Raw genomic sequence first — 8,709 nt, forward strand, 5'->3', positions numbered from 1 at the left:
CTACTCTGGAAAAACATCCCAATTGTAAAGACAGTGGGAAGACATATCAAACATGCAAAATACTTGAGGGGAAATATGACAAAAAAAAGGAGGAAACAGCATGCAAGGAACAAACACCTAGCCTGAAAGAAAATATCCAAAGGAATAGAAGGAAATTCTTCACATGTTACTATGGATATGGATCCATTTAAAACACAAAATGAGATTATTAAGGGGGATTAGAATTGGAAAAAACAAACACTGATATAGAAATAATAAATAAAAGAGGAAAAGCAAGGAAAAAAATAGAGATAAAACTGAAAATAATGACACAGAGGAAGGATTAGGAATAGATTTAATGCAGGGAGAAGAAGGGGAGGACAGAAGAGAAGGGAAATATTTTAAAGCCAGTAGAGAAAAGCCATGAACAAGAGAAAGATGAGCTAACAGCAGTGTCCCTGAAAAAGAGAATTTCACAAATGGAACAGGAAAAAGAAATAGCCTCCAAAATTTTAAACAGAAATTTTTCATTAAATGAAGAAAGAACTGATTCAGCAAATTGAGAGAAGGCACTAAGTTTCAGGAAAATATGAAAAGACACTCAATGTTGAGTTATGTTCTGATAATGTTATTTAACATCAACAATAAAGAAAAAATGCACTCATTCAGCTACAAAAAGCCTTGAAACAATGGGAGTTCAGGCTAACATGAGCCTTGTGCTCAGCAGCATTCAATGCCAGAAAATAATAGAACAATATCTCAAAAATTCAAAGCAATATGTCAAAGTTCTAAAGAAAAATGAAATATCCATGTGTATTAAAAAAATAGACAAACATTTTAAATGGAAGAATACAAAGAAATGTAACACCCCTGAACTCTTCTTTTTTTTTTATTATTTTTTTTAATGTTTATTTATTTTTGAGACAGAGAGAGACAGAGCATGAATAGGGGAGGGGCAGATAGAGAGAGACACAGAATCTGAAACAGGTTCCAGGCTTTGAGCTGTCAGCACAGAGCCCAACGCGGGGCTCGAACTCACGGACCCCGAGATCATGTCCTGAGCCAAAGTCGGACCCTTAACTGACCGAGCCACCCAGGCGCCCCCCTGAACTCTTCTTGAAAACAGCACTTGAAATCTAGCAAAGATGAAAACGAGCTCAGAAATAAAAGAGCCATGATTAAAGAATTGAAGGTGGGTACTGATTTAAAAAATAGAACAAATCTAGAAAATTATGAGTTATAGAATAGAATTTAAGTAATTTGAGTTTGGGCAGTATAAATAAAAATAAGTTTGAGAGAGGGAGGAGATGTAAAAACGCGAGATTGCTATTTTCTTCATTTTTTTTATAGTGGTGCGTAAAAATATTCTTTATAATGGAAATGTAGTGTTTTGAAAAAAATAACCTGATGGCAGCCCTTTACAGTTTTTCAAAATAAATATTCCCAACCTTATGACCTTGAAGGAAGGACCTTTTCTTTGATGAAGGAGTGGTTTCTAAAGCCTAGCAATGCTTTCCATTTTATTTCACTGTGTTTTTCCTCAATTAAATTCAAGCAAAGAAGAATTCAGTATTTTGACTTCAATACTTATATATTGCCATTTTTATATAACAGTATTTTATTTCTTCTATCTGGAGATGCAAAAAAATAGTATCTGGAATTTTGTTGAACTAGGGTTAATATATGTTATTTCTGATGGTGGAATTTGGGATTGTCTTGTCCTTTCAAAGTGCTTTTCTTAATTGCCTATGTTCTTTGTAATTAGGCTTCACTTTTGTAAGGGGAATAGTGACATAAATAAAAAAATCCCACATACATATACACATACACCCTTTAATTCTATATCAGTGAATTTCCCATTTAAACCTTTTGCACATTTCTCTATTGAATGTTTCCTCCATGTATAGGACATTTTTTTATGTTTGCTGCGATAACTCATTTTTAATCATAATGTGTTGTTAATATTCTTCCTATTCTTATTTTTAATGGTATCTGTTATATATAAATATATTTGCAGTTAGAATGAAATTTGTATTATTTACCCTTTGGTACCAAATATTTATTAAATTTAAATATATTGTGGAGAGTATATTTATTTCCTTTATGTTTCTGAAATTCCCATCTTGTCTAAGGAGGTTTCCTACAGAAAGTCATATAAAATCCTCCTGTACATTCTTATGCTATTTTAGTATTTATATTACCAGTTGTATCAAATATATTTTTTTGTAAAATGAAAGGTGAAGCAGCTATTTTCTTCTAGACAAGTAACCATCTATGCCAGCACATTAAAAAAAAATTCCATTGAACTACAATTGCCAACTTTGATTATTCCACATAATTCTGGCTTATATTTTTTGTTTTTCTAACCTATATGCCTATCTCAGTGCTTTATTGTGGCTTCATAGTAACTTTTAATGCCTGGAAAGCAAGCTCCTCTTTGGTATCCTTCTTTTTTAATGTTTTTATTATTCTCAGAACTTCATTCCATCATCTACACTTTAAAATAATTTCATCTAGTGCCCCAAATAAGACAAAAGAAAACATTAAACATTAAGATTCATGTGGGATTATATCCCACTTAATAATATTATCTTATTTTATATTTGTTTAAATTAATAAGTTTCTTTATATTGGCTCTGTCTTTTCAATAAATGCATTTCTAAACAATTAGAAGGCTAGTAATTCCATTTTCCATCTCTGTGTACTGATAACAAAGAGAAAGCTATTAAATTTTCTGTATTTATGATACATTAATATAATCTTTTTTTAAATCTTTATTTTATCCTTGCATATTCATGCCAGTGTAAAACATGATAGGTATCATTCCTTATCTATCAGACTGATAAAAGTTTTAAGCAATTGTAACATCATCTAGAACATCCAGTTCTAGTAAGTATTTAAGGAAACAGGCACTATTGTATATTGCTAGTAGCCTTATGAATTACTCAAGAAGTTTGAGCTTTAGTTGTCGAAATCATTCTGGCTTTAGTTATAAAAATTAAAAATTAAATTTATGGGATGTTAGTGTTATTTTGCTGAAAGTCCAAAGTAGTTGAATAAAGCAAGATAAAAATAAATGGCATAAAAATTAAAAAATGAAAATTAAAAATTAAATTATGTTCATTTATAGATGGCATAATTGTTTACATAGTAAATCTTAAGGAATTCACAAAAACATACCAAAACTAGTAAATGTATTTAGCAAGATCACATGATATACAGAATACACAGAATGTAAACTAGCAATTAAGTATTAGCAATGATATTTAAGATTTTTATTAGCATCAAAGTATATCAAATGCCAAGAAATAAATCTAATCAGTGATATGCAAAAACTTTACATTGAAAACTACAAAATATTGCCAAGGAAAATGTAAAAGATTTAAATAAATGGAGAGATATGTCCATTGTGGATTGGAAACTCAAAATTTCTTTTTAAATGTCCATTCTCTCCAAATTGATCTATACATTCAATGTGGTCCTAGTGAAAACTCAATAGGCTGTGTATAGAAATGCACAAACCGATTATGAAATTTGTATAGAAGTACAAAGGACCTAGAATAGACAAAACATTCTTGAAAAACAACAAAATGGGAAATCTTATACGAGCTGATTTCAAGAGTTATGATAAACTGAAGGTAATCAAGATAGTGTAGTATTGTGGTAAGGGCCAACTAATAATAGAACTAAATAAAGAATCCAAAATATACCTACATATAAATTACCAATTGATTATTTTTTTACAAATGTGCCAAGATAATTCAATGAGCAAAGGAGAGTCTTTTCAAGAAATGGTTCTTGAACAACTTGGTTGTTACATGGAAAAAAATGAACCTCAACTTTTATCTCACATGATATACAAAATTAAGTTAGAGTGAATCATAGAGGTAAATATAGACACTATAAAACTTCTAGAGGAGAACACAAAAACAAGTGTTCATGACCAATGGTAGGTAAAGATATCTTAAATAGGACATAAGAAACATGAAACAGAAAAGAAAAACTGAAGCCCCCAAATTTGGACATTATCAAAATTACACATTATTTTTGAAAGATGCCATTTTAAAAAATAAATAGGTAAGACACAAACAGGGAAAAAATAATTAGAATAACTATCTGACAAGGGACATATATCCAGAATGTATATTTAATATATATATATTTATATTTAATTTCTATATATTTACACTAAATATATATATTTATAGATATATGCATACAGACATATATATGTATGATTGCCTGGGGGGAGGATTAAATCAGAAGAGCATGATAAAACTTGTAATGTTCTATATCTTGCGTTGTGTGGTAGTTGTATAGCCATAAAAATTGTCAAAATGTGGAAATTGAAACTTATGATCTATATACTTTGGATCTGTGTATTTATTGCATATAAGTTACACCTAAATTAAGAAACAACAAAAATAATAGGAAAAAAAGGAAATTTGTGTTCTATCTACACGTAAATTTGGAAGGTAAGTCCCTTTTGCTGCTATAGTCCTGATCGAGGGCTTGGACCTGTGTGATACAGAAATAAGCTTTGCATGGCATCTTAGTGCTGTCTGTAAGGCTCAAATTCTTTTAGTGAGTCATTTTATTTTATTTACATTGACTATGCTTTGCCCTTTGTTTCACGTTCTAAGTTGAGACATTTTAGAAACTGCTATGGCAGGAATTATGAGGTCTTCATAATTATGTTATTATAATTCTTCTATCAAACAAACTTTAATGAAGAGTTGAGCTTCACCTGCAGACACTGTTGACTTTACAATGCTCTGCTCGTGGGACTCAGGAAATTTTTTGTTTCTGGCCTCTTGGACAGGTGTTAAGAGAAGAGAATTGGAAGGAGTCTAATCAAATCTATTCCTGGATGGGGACAGGGTGTGTTGGGTGGGGGGAGAATAGATTTCAAAACGGCTTACCTACTTTTGGTGAAAGGGCCACTGAGAAGGTAAATGGCCCACCCTATTTACTTCATTCCTTTTCTCCTTGATTTCCTCCAAACAACAATTACATGACTATGGGGGGAAAGTATGTGGCAGTAAGCTACAAGGCTAGATTTACTTCTCTTAAAAGAGATGGACCATTCTGTAAATCATAATTCAATACATAGAATTCCAAAGTGGAGTTGTTTGTCATTTCATTTCTGGAATCCCATAGATTGTCATCTGGAGGAACATTCAGAGCAGTAAAAGTGGCTCCTTCTGATTTAGAAATGTAGAGCCTTTAAAATTTATTTTCTGTAACCAGTGTTTCATCATATTGGCATTCCACACAGTTGCAATGTCCTGCTGAGCAGTGACTTAACACAGCCCTGGAGCTGGATTAGATCATACATTTGGATTCATCACAGCACAACAATTCATATGTAGTTTTCCCAAATGAAACATCAGTGAAAATCAGTTCAGAAATAAACTGGGTAATTCTCTGGAATTGAGATTGATGCCCTAGATTTCAAATTATCCTGATAGCAAACATCCTGTATACAGCAGTTTGAATACAGGGGTTTCTAAAACAGTTGACTGATTTAAGATATTGGTATAAGGCTGAATTGTCAGTTTGTGACAGATTATAAAAACTCATGATCAATAAAATTGTTTAGGAACACCTTGATGTAATGAGAAAGTCCCAATATTCTGTAATTCCTGACTTTTGAGATGCCCCTGGTAACTGAGATGTATTCTGTAGTGTGTATCCAACAAAATCCATCTGGACCTTGTGTTTGGCTCTTTCCTGTCAGTCATAGGTGTTATAATTTCCCTTTAATAGACTCAATAGTTATTAACACTAACAAAATAGAAATGCTTTACACCATCGCTCTGAGTTCACTAAGTCTCTAAGTGAGTACCTGACACACAAAAAATACACATAGATTCCTCTTGATATTACTGAATGAATAAATGAATGAAGCAGTTAATCCACACTATATAGTTTAGTAGTTAGTTGGATATTGCTTTTTATGATTTTCTAGTGGTTTCTTCTATACTGATTTCATTTCCTACAGATTTCATTTTAATATCCTAGAGGACAATTTTTTTTCTGAACACATCTATAATTTTTTGTGGATAGCATAATGCTATGGCCACACCAGGTACTTAGGAAATAATGGTTGATTAATTACACATTGTTGTCAGTATCAAAATGTCATTGAGTAGTTTTATGGTTTCCGTAATCCTTTAGTTGAGCTGCATCACTAAAGATTTAGTGTGGTCTGCACTAATGCTCTTTCATCAGTTTCTAACCATTCCTTTATATCTGGTAATGAACTTCCTCCATCCCTATTCCTCTTGAACTCCCAATCCTGCATTTGGAAATAGTTGGTTTATTCTTGTGCTTTATTCCTGGGTTCTCCTCTCCCTCAGTCCATCCTCTCCCTCACCTACCTTTCAGAACAATGAGGTAAATTTTATTTCAGTTCAGACAGCCTTTCATTGCTCACCAACAATATGCCAGGCATTGTGCTAAGCATGAAGGATCTGATGAAGACATGGGTCTTCTACTCAGAGGTTTTGTAGTCTGGTGAAAGACAAACACCATTTTCAGAGAGAAATTATAGAAGCAGGTGCACATGCTATTATTAGAACACAGGCTACCTACTTTAGCCTAGTGCAAGGATATATTCTGTGTCAAGGAACATGGAATGGACAGGAGTTCGGTAATTTTCAAGAGTAAGGCTAATGAAGTCTTTTTCTCAAACAAAGAGATTGTTCAGGTCTACAAACGTGTAGAGTTGAGAAGTGATGGTGGGTGCATAGACCAGAGGAAAAGGACGATTAAAGTTGGCAAAGTGAGGAAGAGAATCAGCAGATATAAGATATACAAATATGGAGATGCAATGACAAAGGCAGCCAGACAAGATCATAGAACAAAAAGTTTCAGAATGAGTAAGTGTTAGAGCTGATGGGGCAAGACACTTCAACTTGCAGAGACTTATGGTCATTGCTGGTTTCCATAATGTGAGTGGAAGGGTCAGGTGAGCAGAGAGGACAATGGATAAGGTAGACACAGGCTGAATCTAGGACTAGAAACTATCTTGAAGAAGAGTACTTTGGAACTTCAAAGAGAGGATCCTTTCTACTATATAGTATTTGCACTTTCATGTATACAGTCATGCTTGGAATACCTGTGGAATAAATTGCATACAATTTTATTTAGGGTGAATTATACATTTATAATGAATCATTTTGAGGTATTTCTGAACTAAGTTACTTGCCTCTAATATCTGATATTGTCAGGTAGAGATGCAATAGATTATTAACACACTAAAGTTTAGAAGCCAGGGGCCTGGATCTATCTGCCTTGGTTTCAGTTAAATTTTTCTCCACAATTTCTTTCTTTCTATCTATCTATCTATCTATCTATCTATCTATCTATCTATCATCTATCTATTTATTTATTTGTAAATTTTTAATTGAGTAGTTGACATGTAATATTATATTAATTTCAAGTGTACAATATAGTGATTTGACCATTAGAAACATTACAAAATGTTCACCATGGGAGGGAGTTAAGATGGCAGAGGAGTAGGTGGAAACTAAGCATGTCTTATCTGTTGAATGCAACTAGATAGTTATCAAATCATTCTGAACACCCAAGAAATTAGTTGGAGGTATGAGAGAATAAAAACTGCAAGTCTACAAATAGAAAAGCTACCACCTTCCGGAAGGTAGGAGGTGTGGAGAGTTGACTTGGGGGAGACAGATAGCTGTAGGTGTGACAGTGGGGAAGGAGCCTGCTTACAGAGGCTACTGCAAAGTATTATAAACAGAGGAACACAGAATCTGAACTTTTAGAAGTCTGCTACAGTGGGGGATGTGCCCGGCTTAAAGGTGCTCAGGTGGAGAAGCAGGGCAGAATCTCAGGAGTGACAACATGGTCTGATGATCCCCTGGATTTCAAGAAGGGCAGATGGTGCCAATGCAATGCACTGTTTCCAGGGATAGGAGTGGGGACTCAGGCTGAGGGCAGTAAGCAAGCAGGGGTGCCAGCTTTCTGCTCTGTTTTGACATAAAATCTGAACTGCTGTGCAATCGTGTGACTGCTTTCCTTGCATGGGCCAGCAAAAGCACGGTGGGACCCTCCCCCAGAGGAACAGAGTAGGTCCAAGCCATAGGAGTCCCTAAAATTTGGAGTTTTGAAACTCGGTCACACACCTGAGCTAAAAAAGCTCAGACATAGGCGGGGTGAATGCAGGGTTCTGACGGAAACCAGGGACAAAGGAGGGGTGATTGATAACTCTTCTGTGAGGGTTCCCTGAAGAGTAGGGCATGCAATCTTTCAGCTCCAGGCCCTAGACAGGAGCTTGCTGCCATATTCAACCCACCCGTTAGCGCTGAAAGCCTTGGTGGAGCAAAACAGCGCCACCTAGTGGAGGCTGGAGCTACTTATACCAAGCCCCACCCTTCTGTGCCCTGGAGGCGCATTTTCATGAAACAAGTCAGCTTGAGACTCAGCACAAGCTCCTGCCCCAGAAAACCAACACAAATAACTGGTTTGCACTAAGTCTACTGACCATAGAGTGCTACAAAGCTTTAGTTCTAGGGGAAATAGGATCTAGATTCCTGTTTACTTTTATTATTTTTTATTACTATTTTTCTATTTTCTTATTTTTTCAACTCATTTAAAGATTTTTTTATTATTTCTTATTTCCATACATATTTTATACATTTTTAAATTTGATTTATTTTAATTTTAATTTTTGGATCCAGATTCTTTTAATGAGCAGACTGA

Source organism: Panthera pardus, unplaced genomic scaffold (genome assembly GCF_024362965.1).
Source record: "Panthera pardus isolate Hobbes unplaced genomic scaffold, ASM2436296v1 HiC_scaffold_10, whole genome shotgun sequence".
Classification (NCBI taxonomy): Eukaryota; Metazoa; Chordata; class Mammalia; order Carnivora; family Felidae; genus Panthera; species Panthera pardus.